This window comes from Thermobia domestica, chromosome 6 (assembly GCF_964235325.1).
Source record: "Thermobia domestica chromosome 6, izTheDome1.hap1.1, whole genome shotgun sequence".
NCBI lineage: Eukaryota > Metazoa > Arthropoda > Insecta > Zygentoma > Lepismatidae > Thermobia > Thermobia domestica.
The window spans coordinates 290,744,676-290,763,190 of NC_137459.1; the positions used below are offsets into that span (position 1 = coordinate 290,744,676).

The 18,515-nt window shown below is 35.9% G+C and overlaps 1 long non-coding RNA gene across 1 annotated transcript; it reads left to right on the forward strand.

The window, feature by feature from the left end:
- Nucleotides 1-7,987: 7,987 nt before the first annotated feature.
- On the forward strand, nucleotides 7,988-16,389 carry LOC145687802 (uncharacterized). The gene is made up of 3 exons (XR_014131772.1): nucleotides 7,988-8,285; nucleotides 11,112-11,217; nucleotides 16,164-16,389. It is a non-coding gene; the product is annotated as an uncharacterized LOC145687802 (long non-coding RNA).
- The last annotated feature ends 2,126 nt before the right edge of the window (nucleotides 16,390-18,515 follow it).

Genomic DNA, 18,515 nt, shown 5'->3' on the forward strand with positions numbered 1-18,515 from the left:
ACCAAATTTTGGTCACGAGTACCTTGGTCCAGGCCCCTGACCAAGACTTAGTTTTTTTTTTTCAAAATTGAACTAGGGGTCTCAAAACTAGTAGAAAATGGCCGATATTACTGTCAAACTCATAATTTTTTTCGGTCGCTGAGATCAATGATGAAACTCAGATCGCATTACACTTCCAAATTCACACCATTCTTTAAGGGGCCGGGGATCACCGGGGGGGGACCGAGACAGGTAAAAATAATCCCAAATCACCGATATTAGTTTAAAATCCATAGTTTTCGCGGTCGCTAAGATCAATATGGACACTTCTATTAACGATAACTTTCGAATTCAGCTACCATTATATGTAAGCCGGGGACACTCGCGAGGGGTGGGGTGCCAAGACGTGTTAAAATAATAAAAAATGACAGGTATTAGTGTGAAATCCATAGTTTTCGGAGTCGCTTAGCTCAATGCTGAAATTTAAGATCGCGTTTACTTTCAAATTTAGCCCCATCAGCTAAGGAATGGGGCCCATAATAAAGAGGGGTATATAGACATGTAAAAATAATCCAAAATCACCGATATTAGTATAAAAGCTATAGTTTTCGTGGTCGCTAAGATCAATGGTGACACTTCCATTAGCGGTGACTTTAGGGGCCAGGGGTCACCGAAGGGGATTACCGATATATTTAATAAAAAAAGTAAGTGAAAATGGCCGATATTAGTGTGAATTCCATAGCTATCGGTGTCGCTGAGCTCAATGGTGAAACCCAAGATCGCGTTTACTTTTAAATTTAGTCCCCACCAGCTAAGGAACGGGGCCCATAATAAAGGGAGTTACCGAGACATGTAAAAAAAATACAAAATGACCGATATTGATGTGAAATCCATAATTTTCGCGGTCGCTGAGATCCATGGTGACACTTCCATTAGCGTTGACTTTCAAATTCAGCCACCATTGTATGAGGGCCGGGGTCACCTACCGGGGGAGGTGAATTACCGAGACATATAAATATAATGGAAAATGACGGATACTAGTGTGAAATCCATAGTGTTCGTGGACGCTGAGTACTAATTGTTTTATTGTGGTTGAAAGTAATGATTAGTTAATATAATTGTTATATTAAGTATAAACCGTGTTCACTATTAAAGTCATCCCACTGAAAACACATCTACGTTGTCGGACATGCATCCACACAAAATAGATCCAATTTCAAATATGTTTCTTAATTGCTCTTTCGTTGTTTAGTTTGTTTACATATATGCAATTATATAATATAATATATATATATATTATTTCCACATCCTGTAGAAGACATCAACCTGCATGACGAACAAAATTCGAGCCCAAAGTATCTTAAAATTCCTCAATTTGAGAGGACAAAACCCACGCCAAATCCACGACGAAACTAATGCTGTCTATGGGGATGAAAGCCCATCATAATGACACGGTTGTGAGATGGAAGAGGAACTTTCAAAGTAATCGCATGTCTCTCACAGACGTGCCACGAGTGGGGAGACCCTCAATCAAGGATGACCTTGCCATGGTGAAGAAAGTGGAGGCTCAAAGACAGAAGATCAACCATGGAAATAGTGATAGCGGAGACCGAACTAAGTTACGGAAGTGAGTGGAAGATTATTCATGAGGATTTGCACATGAATAAGGTGTCTGCACGACGAGTTCCTCGCTTGTTGACACCTCTTCAGAAGCAAACTCGCCACGACTTTCCCATGCCCCACCGGTTAGGCAATGAACTCTTGCCCCATCCACCTTATTTGCCTGATATTGCGCAGCGTGACTTTTTCCTCTTTCCCGAGATGAAGAAACTACTTCGTTGTCGGTGATTTGAGGACAGAGAGGATGTCATTTTCGAAGTGGAACAGTTATTTTCGAGCAAATCGGAGGACTTCTACAAAGAGAGCTTAAGAACGGTGAAGAAACACTGAGGAAAAAGTGTGATTCTGCAGGGTGTTTTCCCACTTTGCCTGATTCCCATCTTGCTTAACACTTTATCAGCTGTCAATCACATATACAAATCACATTTGCGATTTTAGGTGAAATACCAATTCCCATTTGGCTAAATCATATTACGCCTAATGATCTTGTCAGGAAGGAAATACTATACAAATGCCTTTGTTAACAAAAGCAAAGTTTATCTATTTCATATGTACACATCTATTTCATACGAAAAATAACTTACAACAAAGAAAATGGCACACTCACTAGAAGAAATTGCTGCGAAATTACTATAACAACTTGCTGCCTACGCCGTGGAATGACTTTGTATTGGTTCCTGGTTACATATTGTGTTGTAGGCCTATATCACACTAATCATCATCGCTACTTGATTTGTTCTTTTTTTCCTTTCCTTTCTTTTTTTATTTGATTTCATTTTTTCAGTATTACAAGACTTTATTCATATTTACACTTGATTTGGTGTAATTAATTGACCTAGCATAACAAATACTAAAATGAGTACTTTAAGGATAAACATCCACGACCTTCTTGTGATATGTTAGGCTTGTTGCCATATATTTTAAATTCTAAACCAACTGAGTTACCTAATTCGATTCCAGCCGATGAACAAACACTGAAATGAACACCAGTGAATAAAGAGTTAAAAAAAAAAAAAACTGAATAAAATGATTACTGGAAAAGTCTATATTGTGTGTATTTTCTTGATAGAATAAATTCAGAGTTGACATATCATTATGATGGCAATTTATTATCAGTAATAAGAACTGATCAGTCACGACCACTAGCCAATCACTACTCACAATTTATTTAACTTTTGGAATGTGAACAAAAGATAGTCCGTGATTGGCAGAATTGTATTACAAAGCAGAATTACATACAACATTAAGAAACCGTCAGTTTTGTTAAGTAATGCCAATCTAGTGGTGAAGATTGATTATTATTGTAATTTATTGCACCGTTTATTGTTATCAAAATTAAAATTGGCACCAACTGAATGTATTGCAGTTATTCTCATCAAATATCTAGGTTACAAACAAAAAAAATCACGTTTTCATACTCTTCGTTTCTACCTTGGAGAGTAATTTCACATTTTTTTTTTTTTTTTTTTTTTTTTAGAATACGTTAAAATTGGCACCAACTCTGCAATTTGCAGTGTTGCTTATAAAGTACCGAGGTTACAAGTCATATCTCACGTTTTCCTTTGTGTCAGTTCATTTTCCCACATTCATATACTACCACTCCATTCACTAAACGCAGTGCAAGAGCACATTCATTTCTTTTTTGAGAAATGAAAATACAAAAATTATTTATACGTACTCCCAGGCAAAGTACTTAGTTAAACCGTGTGTAAAAAAATCGCTAGTCTAGCTTCAAAGTGGCGCGCAGTCTCTTACCGTGCAATTTCACACGGTGCTCTTTATCGAGCAATTTCACACGGTCCTGTACTTCAAATTAATCATTCTGCAGGTGCCGTGCATTTTTAAACGGCCCACCTGTCAATCATTTGATTCATCCTGAAAACGCTTTCCCTATAACGGGAGGGAGGACACAGAACAAGTGTCAACTAAGACCAGAAACAGAGCAAACACAAGTTAAAATAAATACGAAAAACTGTAATTAATAATGGAGAAGTAGAGCTTAGGAAATGCTTCAGATTCACAAAAACAATAATAAAAATAACTGAAAATTAAAATAACTAAGAACAAGACAGAAAAATGATAAGCAAACAAAAGTTATAGTAAAAAGAAGAGAACATGATAACATAAACAATATGAAATTGAAATAAATAAGAAAAAATAGTAACAAAAGCTATTGCAAATTGAAATAGGTGAAAACAACAAAAAGGAATAACAAATGACAATACATAAGAACAGAAAAGAAACAATCAACAATTGTGATCATTAGGAACAGAAGTTAGAACAATCACAAATTAAAATAAATAAATATTAAAATAAGCAGCACATCAGAGAATTCAGACAGAAAGTTCAAAAATCGAAAAAAAAAATGTACCTGCCACAGAACAAAGAAAAGCATTGTGATTTGTGAAGCACAAAACATTAGATCCATACTCGAAGACGGTTTAAAGAAGAACATTGTCGTCTTGTTATTTTCCGAGCAAACAAGACATAGTTAAGGCAGAACTTTCATACTTGTGTACATCGTTAATTCATTTTGTGCAATTCGTTAGCAGGAACAAGTTCAAGCGAGTAAAAAAAAAAAAAAAAAATAAAAATAAAAAAGAAAACCTAGACTCGACTCGAAGCAGACATATTTGATCTCGACTCGAAAAATTTCCTCAAGCTCGAGTACTCTCTGCAAGTATTCAACGTAGACAATGTAATTACTACCAATGATATCACGAATGTTACAATTTATTATTATTATTATTATTATTATTATTATTATTATTATTATTAAAACAAAACGGCGAATAAACATGAAGGACATGCGGTTTATATCTGAATACCAAAAACTAGTTGACTGCCGACCTCGGTAGTCGTGAAGTCTAGGAGGCAAATCGCAAATCGTCTATCGCGACGAGACGAGATGCGAGCAGTTTCTCCTCTTGTGAGCAATACTAAAACTCTTGGACATTACTGCTTCAAATCTCATAGTTTCACTTTCCAGTGTAATCTGGCCATGATTTCCAGTGAGCGAGCGAACTATTTATCAAACTCGACTCGAGAAAATTATATTTGACTCTACTCGAAACTCAACTTGAGTTCGAGCGAGGTTTGGCTCGACTCGTGCCTATCCTTAAACTCAAGCTTCACAAGCGTTTGCTTAAAGTCCACGCCATTTCACAGTTTCTCCAGGATTAATTGCAATTTGTTTTCAAGATGGATGCAAGTTGATTTTCTACGCTTCTCCGTGTTGCAATTTTTAAGTCCTGTTTCGGAAAAGCCTGAAAACTAGACGTCGCATATGTTTTTAGTACGCTCACAATCTTCAAGATGCGTGGTGTACAATTAGATATGCTGCGGCTTAATTTATTGCGCCAACTCTCCACTGGATTGTTTGTTCTGTGTCTTTGGCCATTGCAGTTCTATATATATTTATGAATGTTTGGAATGTTCATCCATTGTTCAATGAAATAATCGTTTAACTCTTCGATTTTCTGGCCAGATGTCCAGTCCCCAGTGATGATGAGCCAACCTTCATCGATCATGCTTGATGATATTAATGCTAAGGCACTGCACATACGAACATGATGACGTACATCTTCACTGTGGAGATATCCTTCGACGAGACATGAAGAGTTTCCATTAGATGCAATGGATGGTTAAAATGGTAATAGCAGCCAGAAACATGTGAATTTGGAAACACCGCACGCAATGCATTGATTGCAGCAAGTTCGAAATCCACTTTCAGAACTCGAGATTCGTTCTTTCCAGACCACATTTTAAGAAATGTAAACAGTTCCTCGTTTGTTCGTTCTATTTTATCTGGCAGCAATGCATACACGACTGGTATAACCAATGTATTATCATGTGTGGTTCCTATATTTTCATTTATGGTGTACAATTTGTAAAAATACTATAAGCTAGTAGTAATTCAATTGCACGTATTTAGTTTAACTTGTGTTTGCCCAGTTTCTGTTCTTATTTAGTTGACATTTGTTCTGCACTCCAAACACCCTATAGTGAAAGCGGTTTCAGGACGAATCACATGATTGACAGATGGGCCGTGTGAAAGTGCACCACACCTGCAGAATGAATATTCAGATAAGGAATTGTTCGATAATGAGCACCATGTGAAACTGAACCGTGCGAAATCGTTAAAATGTTAAGCAAAATGTGAATTCGGACAAATGATGTATAAATCACTCTGCACGGAGACTACGTGAAGAAGAACTGACTTTGACCAATTACAGTGACTGTTGTATGTTCTCACCATCATTTCACTCTTCCTCTTTATATTATTTCTTCTTCCTAACGCTTCCCTTCCTCTTTTTATTCGTTTTGTATTGATTGACAATAGAAGCTATTTCGTTCACCATTTTATTTACTCTCTCTCTCTCTCTCTCTCTCTCTCTCTCTCTGGAAGTTATACTGAAATATATATCACAATCCTTTGTCTAGCCCAGGTGTGAAGACTAGGAGCTATAACGTCACACATAAAGGACGAACAAGCATGTTTCTTTCGTATGACATCCACGTGACTCAAACGATTGTTGTGTGACGTTATTTATTCCACAGTCAAATAATAAAAACAGTATGCTTATTTCTGAGAATTTACGATGCGTTGTGAAAGATATTAAAGTTTACTTGGCTTTCAAGGTGCATTAGAATTGAACACTTTCACCCAGGTCCGCTCTAGCGGGCGCCAAACTTAGGAAGAGAGAATTTTTCAGAGAAATTTCATGGACTTCCCCAAATTTTCAATTCGTTGTACACCACATGGACGTGCGCTATCTTCCATTTAAGAACTTCTTTTATTCTAAAAGAATGACATACTAACCAATAAATTCGTATTAAGACTTTTAAAGCAGCAGATATGTGAATAAATGTCTCAAGAATTGCCACAAAACGCTCATACTCTATAAAGGATCAATAATAATAAAACAAGTATATTCTTATACGTTTAGTTTAAAAGGCTTAGGGAGGAACTGATTTTTGGTTGTAGGGTTGATAACAAAGATAAGTCCTGTGCACAATACAAATGCTGTATTATATGTTCGAGGAATTTTGAAAACTGGCTACAAGGAAAGTTATTGCAACGAAATTTGGTGTTTTTACTAATTGAAACGAACAATTACCTGTATATTATGCACCATACTTTTGTTTAACAAATGCTCAGGGATTTTCCTCAAAAATAAGCATTAGATTCAGTATCTTAATCTATAATTGTGTTTTTGCAAGTTCCGTTGAATAAACATATTACTGTACTTAAAAGCTCCAGAACATAACACCGAGGAAGATACCTCAGACAACTCGAATAACAGTGAAAATGCAGAATTTCAGTCATCTACTTCCCAGTCAATGTCATCTGATTTGATAACACAAATAGAGCGTAACAATGTTGTACAGAACTTGCATATTTATAAAACAAAGGCAGAATTGCTACGTTTTACTCTTCAAGGTTGGATCTACAATGATTAAATTTGGCATGATTGTAGCTTTTCGGGACAAACTCACAGGAAAATTGCCAAAAGTGAATATATATATATATATATATATATATATATATATATATATATATATATATATATATATATATATATATATATATATATATATATATATATATTAATGTTTAGGGGGTCTAAAGAGGGGATAAATAATTTCCCCATGTTATTTAAATGGACCTTTTTTGGACCTATAATCTCATGTTTTAGGTACTTAGAATTGGAATGGAAACTTGGAATTCGGTATGCTTGTAAGTTTTCGTTAGCGTTACCTAAGTGAATCAACAGAAAACAAAGAAAACAACAACAACAACAACAACAACAACCGTAGAGCGGTTTTATGGGGAACTGAAAAATATTTACCATGTTACTTATATGGGCCGTCTTCTACACCGCAAGATGTTTAGGTACTTCCGGCAGGACTAGAATGACGAAATTTGGCATAATTGTAGCCTTCCAGGATTTTCCGACAAGAAAATATGCCAAAAGTTAATATTTTAAAATTATTAGGGGTCTAAAGGGGGATGAAGAAATTCCCATGCTATTGAAATGGGCGTTTTCTTCGAATACAAAATCTTATATTTTAGACAGTTGAAATAGGAAAAGAAACGATAGAATTGTGGGTTCGAGGCGCAAGGCAGTAGGCCGAGCAAAGACAGTGTGTGGGAGCGAAGCCCCCGGATGTGCACATTCAGTAAATATGAAGAGCAAGTTCACGAATTTCACTGTTGATGCAAAGTCCGATACACTGTTAAAAATGATTTATTCAAAAATGAATACATTTTACTACTAAAAAAAAATTGAGTAAATTAGTCTCAATTTTGAGGAGAAAATAACTCAAAAAATGAGAATGAGAAAATTTAGTTGCATATTTGAGTCAGAGACTGGTTCTCAAAAACGAGTAATAATGTAGTCTTAAAAAATATTGTTTTATGATATAAATATATCATTGAATATCGTGAGATATAAAAGACAGTTTGCAAATGCAAGACTATGGAAAACAAGTACGAACAAGCTAACATAAGAGCACAAAAGTCCTTTATAATCCTGAACTATATGTTCTCATTCTGGCTGATGGAGGAACTACTTAGCGGATGGATAAAGAGAAAGTTAGAAAGCAACATGGAGATCATTCAAAACAGTGTTGTTTATTTATTAACAATATGTTATAAGACAAGAAGATAGAGGATTTCGCAGGTAAGTACTGCTAGCAACATGAATTTAGTTTTAAGTGTGAATGCAACATTGCTTGTGTGCGATAATCGATTGACGATTAATCACGACAATCCATTATTTTCCTTCGAAAATCATGAGTAATGCTTAGTAGCCTCACTCTATGCTTCTGGGCATTCTATATCTTAGACAAAGTTGTTGTGTTAATGATATGCGCTTTCCAATATATTCAGTAAATGGTTTACTCTTTTTTTTTTTTTTTTTGGTGAATTGGGGCGTACAGGTTTACTTTTGGCGCTGCACTCTAAATAACTGTTGGAAAAATACAATTCTTTTAACAATTTCCTTCTTATTGTCCCCTAAAAGATTTGTGGTGGGTGACATGAAAAAACTCACTTGTGGGAAGGTTCTAGATTACTGGTCCCCCATGTAGGTTAGTAGCTGGGTTGGTTTCTTTCTCTACTAAAGTTTATACATTTAATCTACACAGCATTGCCGAGCGAGCGTTAGCGAGTGAAGGCGGGTTAGAGCCCCGCAGGGCACGTTTTCTGTCTTTATTATTGCTCAATGGGATGGGGGACCAGTAATCTAGAACCTTGCCCTCACTTGCAGGCCCGTATCCACGCGGGGGGGGGGTCTAGGGGGTCGGGCTCCTAAATTTTTACTGCCTGCCTAAAATGTTCACGGTAGACTTGCAAATGAACTATAATATGGTTGGATCCCCCCCCCTACATTTTTGGGCTGGCTACCGGCCTGCTCACTTGCACAGATAAAATTTCAAGGGACCACCAGAAGTATTAGTTGAAAAATTGCAATTCCTTTACGATTGCCATATAAATACGGATTCCGTATCTGTTGCATAAAAGCTACAATGTAATAAAAACATAGGCATTACTCGAGCAGACTGTTCTATCAAGTTTTGACACATTTCTTACATTCTCAGGTTGGGTTAAAGTTCTTTTTTTTTTCTTTTTTTTTAGCAGCACTAAATAAGAAGCTCCAGTACTACATACAGATTAACTTCAGAAGAGCTCGATGTAAATACAGTATGGACGTATGGCATAAACACGAACGAACTTGTGCTAGGTGGCAATAAAAAAGCATGAATGCTATCTAACCGAGTCAGTGCAGGACGAACCTGGTGGCACTGTTCGTAGGGAGTATGTTTAGTACAAGGGGTCCAGAAGCACGTAAAAAACACAAAATTTACTCGTAGGTTTCTTTAAGAAAATTTCCCTCGACTGACACAAAATTTTCACTTTGTCAAATTTTCCGTTGTTTGTTGAGTGTCCAATACTTATGACAGAAGTTATGTAATAATTTTAATTTAGCTATATTAAGGGAACTACCATCAGTGGCGTCATTTAGGGGGCAGGGAGAGGTAATTGCACCCCCTGAGATTGAGATTTATATAGATTTTTTGAGTAGAATAGTAGTCAGTGAAAAACGCACAATTTTCTTATATCAAGGGGTCTTGCCCTCCCACAAGCAAAATGTGAAATGACGCTTCTGCTACCAACCACATTTGTTTTATTCATTTACTTTTTCCTTCTATTTTTACTTTTTTTTTTTCAAAAGTATACACACAGCCAACAAAATGAAATATAGTGAAATCTTTCAGTTTAACATCCCATGATTATGCCTTTAGGTTAAGGGAGACGATGATTAAAGCAAGTGAATGATGATGGAAGAATGAGAAAGTGGGAGGAAACGGGAGTACCTCGAGAAAATCCACGAACACAATGTTGTTTATCACAAGCTTGCTTGGGTGAAAATCGTACCAAGGAAACCATGCACCTGAAGTAAGCGCTCCCCACGAGCCACCGTGCACCCCACTAGCTAACAATGGGTGCAAATTATGCTACTTGCAGCACACACAAACTATTGCAATTGTATTGGTTTATTTCTGAATAACAAAGAACAATTTAAGTAGTGATGTTCGTTAATCAGTCAACTAGAGAATTCCCCTGAATTTTTCACGTTTTATCGAAAAATTCCCTTTGTTCCTTTTTGCTAAATTTACCTATGAAATTTCCCTAGACTAGGGAACTTTCCCTCAAACTACGAACACTACGGTGGCTGTTTCAGCTGAATTACTTATTGTTTAACACGGGTGTTGGTTTTGTTACTCATTGGGAAGTGTGGGAGCCTGAAAATGAAGGTATGCGAGTTGCACAGAAGGTTAGTTTTTTCGAGTTTCATGTCAATTCCTTCATTGTACCTATTTTTGTATTATTATTCATACGTCTCATCCATCACTGTCTCCCTTTACCGTCTGGTTAGATTCTTTGGATTGGTGCAGTTCAACCTGGTTAATGTCTTGTCCGTACAATGCTGGGACTTTATGCTGGTACATTTCAGTCAGGATATGAATCTGACAGTACAGTGCTTTTGAATCCGTCTTACCAAGGGCCGAGGTGGTGCATAGTGTTCTTCGTTCGATCCCAACTTCCGCCAAGTGAACTTTGTAGTAGACAAACACCGTGTGCGTGGGTTTTCTCGGAGTTCTCCCGTTTCCTCCCACTTCTTCATTCCCCCATTTCCTTTATTTCCAAATTAATATAAAACTAAATGTTATTAGTTAAAAATTTATCATACTAATTTCGGGAATATCTGACTTATTAGTTGTACGTACAACCAGTAACAGCACGATCTGCCTGGTTTTATCATAGTTTACTTTGCCTGAAGAAGAGTCTAATTGCTACTTCACATTATTCATGTATGCGCATTTCTAACATTGCAGTAAAACATTATGACAATGAACTACTTTGGAACTTCATGACTAGAAAAAGGTAAAATATATTATTTAATAGAATATATTTGTATAACAATTAAATCTTTATATTTCAGATGGATGCTGAATTTAAAAATTTGTTCGGCGCGACAGAGTCTGTTTTCAATGTCATCTGTTTGGCAGTGATAATTTTCTTTAAGGTTTCGCTAGAGAAAGTTCTTGGTGAGTAAGATCAAGTTTTCGTGTATCTTTATCATATTTCAGGTTGCATGTATAAATGTATACTTCCAGCCAAATTATGAGAAATGTTTAAAAATGCATTCACAATACCATTTATCACATTCCCCTTCATGATCTTTCGAGTATTAATAGAGCTTGGTTTTACAAGTGATACAATCACTGTTGTTTTTTTTTTAATTATATTGGTCCACCTATATTTTTTTTTTCGTTTTTCTTTAGCCTGCGGCCCAAAATGTTTCCCCATCATTGTGCTAAGGAGTATAACAATTGTCTAGGGCTTTAGAAAGCAGTACACTTTACGTAAAACCTTATTTCAACTCATGGAAGTAGTTTTTGACTAATTTAGTGTGATTTACATTGTACTTCAAAAAATATTTTGGCAGACAATAGCAATATCTACTAATTCCAAACATTATTATATACTGACTTAGTCATATTTTCTCTCTATAGCAATCAATTGCGCACTACATTTGCTTCCATTTCTACTGCCACAAGGTGTAATCATACGTAAGAAAGGAGCTAAAATAGTAAGGAGAAGGCCGGCACTTTACAGGAGCCACGAATATGTCATTGGGACACATAATTTTTGTATACCTTACTGATTAGGAATATGTCCATTATCGTTCAATTGTAGTCATAGTTTCATAATTACAGAGTTAATACATTTACTTTCCAGGTTATACGTTTTGGAAATATATTAATAGAAGGATGGTTTTATAAATAATTTGATTTGCATACTAATGGATGGTTCTAACGTCATCTGTATATGTAGCAGGGTTGGCAAAAACCATGGCTTTTATTGAAAAAAACAAAAAAAACGGGTTTTTTGGTTTAAACCAGTTTTTTTTTTTTTTTGGTTTAAATCAGGTTTACTTGGTTTAAATAATTTGCTCTATATATTCATATATATGGACAGAAATAAGTTTGTTTCGCCTTGATGTTATTATGCAACAGCCGGGTCATGCTGGAAGGGGTCACATAAGCTTAAAGCGGAATAAAAACTGCTTCTCGAGTTACATCCGAGAAAAATTGTCCTCCATTTGAACTCGGAACCAGGACTAATTGGCCACAAATGCGATACGTCTGCCGACTCACTCACGAAGGAATCCTGATAAAAAATACGTTGTACTGATCTTTACATGCTTCTTAATATAGCTCTCAAGAGTCATTTCAGAAGGACAAAAAGATAAACAGTGCACAAGTGAAACCATTATACTGAATTACATATGGACAATTTCAAAGTACTACGGAGTATAGACGAACTAATTTAATTCAAGTTAGTTAACAACGACTTTTATTGGTTCAAATTAAAGAAATACAACGACTTAATTTGCATATCACAAAGATACGAATTATTTGAGTCCACTTTGGCTCAGACTCATTTATACATAAATAGATATCGAAGATACTTCTCATTTCACTAAATGCCTCTCGTGGGGTCTGTATGACCCTCCTTCCCCCCCACACACACAAAGTACGGCATTTCGATGTATTTTATCAATAGTAAACAAAACAATATTTAGAATGTTTCTTTGATTGCAATTACATAACAATAATAACTACAAAAAAAATCACAAAACAAACATTTATAAACTTACATAAAAAAAAAAGTTGCTTTTGTAGTATAATGTTTTTGAGTAATGAATGGGGAATTTAGGTCTGAATATAATACGAATAATATACGGGAGTGAAACGTGATAACCCACAAATGTGTGTTCATAAAGATTTTACAAACACTTACACTTTTACGAACATTTTCGTTATTTGGTTTAAACCAGTTGTTTTTTTTGAAAAAAAACAGCTGCTTTAAATATTGGTTTAAACCAGCCAAGAATAAAGAATCTGTATTCTCAAGCAGTGGCGTAACTAACAGGCTCCCGGTATTTAAGTTTCGGAGTATAACTGTATAATGTTTGGATGTTAAAAGCACTTTGCAGAGTTCCTCCGTGGCTAAGCGGTTAGCGTACGCGCTCTTGGCGCGGGAGACCCGGGCTCGATTCCCGGCGGGAGCTCATGTGGTTCGGATTCCACGTTAATCAGTAGGTCCACGTCTCACATAGCCTCGCTGCTGAAAGGGACGCTAAACTGAAATTCAACACCATTCAAAAGCACTTTGCAGGTTTCATATTACTGCAAGAGTACTCTACTTAGAGGAAAAAGAAATCACGGAACCAGCTATAATAGATTTAGTGAATTCTACTCGGAAAATGTATCGTCTTTTGTTGCAACAACTAACAAGTTTCTGATGAGTAGTGAAGAAACAATTTAGTGAAATTTTAACTTGGAATTAATTAGCCAATTATTTAGTCGTAGATAACTTCCAATGTTAGTAGTGTTCTGGATTTGTGTACTTCTTTGCAACTGTATCTCACTGTGCCTCTGACGAAGTCAATCCTGAGCGATCATTCAGTACACTAAAAGCCATCAAACTATATTCGTAGAACAAGGTCGAAGATGAAATTGAGCTCAGCCCCGTAACTTGGGCTTTTTCTTGGAAGACCAAACATTAATTAGACCTCCTAAAATATGTCAAGTTGAGGCCCCCTAGAATAATGATGGCATTTGAAGTAAAATCCTTACTAAACGTGTTCGATATTTCTTGGGGCGCCAGTTGATGGTTTACTAAAGTAAGATCCAGATTACATATGTGCTACATCTTAAAGGAATGTATTTCGTTCAGATAGTGGGGCAGCAGAAACATCTTAAATTATTTGCAATGCTTTTGAAAATAGTACGGTGCTTCACAAGTTAACTAAATGAGACAATATGTTGAAAGCCTTACTAAATATATATTTTGTCTGGGGCTCTAATAGGACACATTTTACTAAATGAGGCTCGGAACACATTTTCGTTTCATTTTTTTTTCCTGTTATGTGGTAAACCTATTCCAAGCTTTATTTATAAGTTCCTGTTCATATCACATCATACAAAGCAACAAAGTTTTAACTCAAATGAATCCTATCAAACAACTGGAAGCTTAATTGGGGGGGGAGGGAGTTTCCCCATTCCCCCGCAAAAGTTACGGCATTGGTTGAGCCCTTTGCCAATCCTGAGCACTGAAAGCGAAGAATGGCACCACGTTGATATTGAGAAAGTAGTCAGCGAATTACTCTCCGAAAAAAAAAAAATACGCCGGTTTAGAAATATGTGAGCAAGTTCCACAAGTTTTGACGAGTTTTCATATGTTAGTTGTAATGTGAACGTTAGGAAGAAATTATTTCTGCTCTTGCCTTTGAGGTGAGCGGTCCCAGGTTCGACTCCTGGTGGGGACACTCGGCCGAAAGAGTGTAACAGCTTTTTCAGACCTGCCATCTTGAGTGAAGTCTTTCTTGGGTTTCGTTCATTCATACCATTCAAATGCCGGGATGGAGGTACCTAATATAATGGTCCCAGGCTGCTTCCTTCCTTTCCCAATCCTTTCTTCCTTCCCTTTCATCGTACAGTGGGCTCGCTGAGGGACGTCATCCTTCATACGGGATGGGCTAACGTGGCCTTAGATGCCGACAGCCCAGAAATCTAATTCCTAATTCCTAGAAATTATTTATTTTAAGAAACTTTTTAGTCCCATGTAATTGCTTAATAATAATAATAATAATAATAATAATAATAATGTGCAATTTTTGTATATTAGCAAGTAGTGTCTGACTAGGTGGAAAAATAACTCTACTACTGTATAAATTGTACGTGTGCCATGAACGTAGAAACAGGAAGAGCCCTTTTGACATTTTCGCGGATGGAGGGGGGCATGCATTCTTAGTTACGCTAGTGTTCTCAAAGCATTCTAGTAATTTGTTTAACAATTGCTAAAAAAGTAGAAATCGAATAACGGTGAAATTTTATATAACTTAGAATTTGTGGTGTGATTCATTGTTTCTTTCTTTTTTTTTTCCTGGAAGGAAAACAGTGAAGGTAACTGATCAGAGGATTTTACTTAAGTTGGTGACTCATAGCCTTTCTGTTCGACTTTGACTTTCCTTGTCTTGCATAGATGAAACAGATCGAAATGTTTTTGGTTACCTTTCAATTTTCTTATTTTTATAATCTTATTTCAATTGATATTAATCCTTCCAGAACGTGACAACCCTACTATTATTATAAAATCGCCATAGACGAGTCAGGTCTTAAGTCTTTCATTTGATGTTTATTAGGATCACGCAAGTGGGATATATATAATATTGTAATGTTAGTACCATAGGTGTTCATTTTACTCCGACCTCACTCACCTTCATTCTCACAGTGAATTGGCCCTCGCCCTCACCTTCGAAGAGAGTTGGCCATCGCTCTCGCCTTCGTGTTGGGAACTTGTCCTCGCTCTAGCCCTGACAGTGACAGTTGGCCCTCGCCCTCGCGTCATTATGGTTGAGAGAGAATTTGAGGGTGAGGATGCCCTCGAGAGGGCCATCCTCGCAAGGGTAAACACCTCTGGCTTAGTACGTCCGTTACACCGCTCAATAACTCTTCAACAAAAGATAATTTTAAAATTGTTTTCTGCAATCAACAGCTAGATAATTATCTCGGAGGAGTTCGTTAATGGATGTGATCCACCTACTTGTAGTGATAGAAATAAACCATTTCCGGTTAACGTTGATCACTATAGAGCATAGACAGTAATCTCACATTGTATATTTTTTAATCGATTAAGCGTCCCTAGAATATATTCCATTTCCACTCTAATCGCTCTGCTAAAACACTAAATGGTAGATCTACTACAACTTCTGGTTTCAATATTAATTGAAGAAATATTGCGTAATTCTCTTTACTGTCTTTACCGGAGTCTATATTATCGTATTTCAATTGATACTAATTCAAATTAGAACGTAGCAACACTAATATTATTCGAGATATCGCCATACACGAATAAGATTTATAAGTATTTCATTTTATTTTTATTTCTATTGTCACTAATTACACAATCTCTTTGTTTCCAGGAGGATGAAGGCATAGACACATTTATAGCAAATGAAAAACTTCTGGGAGGATCTCGTGTCCATTGGCAGTCGACACAGACTGTTTTCCAACGAACGCATACATCAGTCATAGTACTTTGTAGGCATATTCAGAGGGTTCATGTATCCTCATTGTCTTATCTAAGTTGTTATAAAAATTGTGCTCATGTATAGACTTAGTTTATTATTTGACAAATAAAAAATACAATGTACAAACATATTTTCCTTTAATCAAAATGAAACTAATATATATACATTTAAGTTTGTGTGTTTGTGTTTGTGTTTGTGTGTGTGTGTGTGTAACGTCGCATGATTATGTTTCAAGGCTAAAGGAGAAGGCAATGATAATGAAGTGATGCAATGAAGAAAGTAGGAGGAAACGAGAATACATCGAGAAAACCAGTGCACATAAAATTTGTCCACCATATCAGGCTTACTTGTTTAAAACTACGCAAACCAACATCACGAAAAATTTAAGTTACAAGGAGCTTGTGTGTTGATTAAATTAAAATTCTCATCTATGCTATTTATGGAAACAACAGGTATCAGCATAAAAATGTAACCTTGCAGATTCAAAATTGAGTAAAAAAGTACTTTAACAATTAGATTATATTAGTATTCAAAAATAGGAAGGGGAGTATTTATTCTGCTGCCTTGTTGGCACAGGGAAACTTCCCCAAAATTACAAAGGTAGATGAATTTCACACTGCACTAAAAAATTTATAGTAAGTACTCCTTCTACACATTAATATTGATGTTAGACATTTTCATCTTCAAAGCTGGGAAATAGAAGTAATTTTTGAAGTACTCGTATTTTTTCAAAAACTGATTTCTATTTTCCAACTTTTAAGAGGAAAATGTTTTAACTTCAATATTAATGTGTAGAAGACGTACTTACTATAAATTGTCCAGTGCAGTGTGAGAGTAATCTACATTTCTAGTTCCAGGAAACCTTCCCTGTGCCAGCAAAGCAGCAGAATAAGTACTTTTTTTCTCATTTTTGAATACTAACAAAATCTCATTTTTGAGTACTTTTTTACTCATTTAAAAAAAAAAAAACTTCTCATTTTTGAGAAGAGTTTTTCTTAAATTTGAGAGGAAATATTCTCAATTTTTGAGAACGTGTGTTTCTCAATTTTGCGGCTATCTGAGCATTTCGAATACTTTTCTACTCACTTTTGAGTATACATGTTCTCAATTGTGAGGAGAGCATTACTAGTTTTTGAACAAAGAGTTTCTCAATGTTGATTACATTCATCTCCTTTTACGGTTAACTTTTTCATTTTTGAGAAAATATGTTCTCGTTATTTTTGAGAAATAGCAGTTTCTCATTTTATTTAAGAATATTTTATCTCGCTTTTAAGAGAATTTTTACTCAAAAGTGAGTAAAATTTACTCAAATTTGAGTACATATTGTTCTTATGTTTTGAACACCCACACTTTCTCACTTTTGAGAACAATGTATTCGGAGCTATTCTGAGAACACAATGTTCTCAAATTTGAGTCAATTTTACTCATTTTTAAGTAAGTATTTTTAACAGTGTAGATAAAAAATGCGAGCCTGTAAACCGAGCAGACTCGAGGGCTTGGGGGCGGAGCCCCGAGCTAGCCAAAGGCTAATATATATTATAAATTTTAAAGTGACTACGTTTTGACTCTTAATCTCTTGACCCGTCCAACCGATCTCGATCAAATTTTCAACATAAATGCGGTTCTGGCCTGGGAGTATTTCTGGCTATTTACTTTCACGGTACAAATTAGGGGCGGGTAGGAGGGGACATAGAAGAACTAAATAAAACTTAATAACTCTTGAACCACCCGACCGATCTTGATCAAATTTCCAATGTAGATGAGGTTCGGGACTGGGATGAAGGAGTAACGTAGGGAGGGGGATGGAGGGGAAGATCTACAAAAATCAATAAAAACTATAAAAATAAAAGTGACTCTGTTCATGAATTAATTACTTTTGAACCACCCGATCGATCTCAATCAAATTTTCAACATATATAAAGTTCAAACTGGAAAGTTTTCTTTTATCATTTCATTTTGACAGTAAATCTTACGCTTGGAGCGGAAAGGAGGGAAATATATGAAAATAAATAAAACTTAATGGGCCTTATGCAGAGTCGTTCTGACGTATGATTAGTGCCATACTAAAGAGTTCGAATAACATATGTTTCCTACAGTAGTCAGGCTTTTAGTACTCCGCTAATCATACGTCAAAACGACTCTGCGTAAGGCGGAATAACTCTTGAACCACCCGACCGATCTCGATCAAACTTTCAACATAGATAAAATTCGGGCCTGGGATGTTTTCTTAGTTTCACTTTTACA